We start from the raw sequence: 738 nt of genomic DNA on the forward strand, positions 1-738 counted from the left end.
CACGCTGATCGCCGGCGGATCGGGTGTCCACACAAACACGAAAGAAGAGCGACTGCAGCAAAACAAGCCACAAAAAGTTCGCCAGATAAGAAAACTGCTGGCTGGATTTAAGGTGCAGTCCTCCGCAAAAACGAGCCTTTTGGGAACGCCAACAAAATCATTAATTCTTGGTGCCACCACCCAGCGCTCATGGCCTCGGAGAGGCACTCTTCCGGTTAAACCCCGCCAAAACGCCCAAGGATCGAGAAAGGCGAAAGCTTGCAGCAAACCTTTGATCAACAGCAAATCTGGTCGACCAAAAACGGATGCTAAAAGAGCTTCAAACAGCATCAGTCGAAATTTTCGCCCATGGGGAAAAAACTCCGTCCTCGAGAGCCAAAAAGCCCGAGCAACCCGAGCTCTCACGGAACCAAAAAAGACCTCGCAGACGAAAAGCACCGCCAGAAACCACAATGCCCGGAAGCAGACATCGCTACAGAGGCCCCCTTGGAGCCTTGGACTCAGAATCAAACCTGGTGCACAACTATTAAGTCTCTTAACCAGCCTGGTCACTCAACTTTCGGCTCCTCACCCTCGGAGGAAGCAGAGGCAGTGTTGAAATGCTTGTACACAAACTGCCTCAGCCTTTTCAACAAACTCGGCGATGTCAAACAGTCAGCTTGCTTTGAAAAACCGTCCATAATCGCATTCACAAAAACCTGGCTCACACCAGATGTCTCTGACGCGGAGATCTCGATA

Source organism: Opisthorchis viverrini (genome assembly GCF_000715545.1).
Source record: "Opisthorchis viverrini unplaced genomic scaffold opera_v5_46, whole genome shotgun sequence".
NCBI lineage: Eukaryota > Metazoa > Platyhelminthes > Trematoda > Opisthorchiida > Opisthorchiidae > Opisthorchis > Opisthorchis viverrini.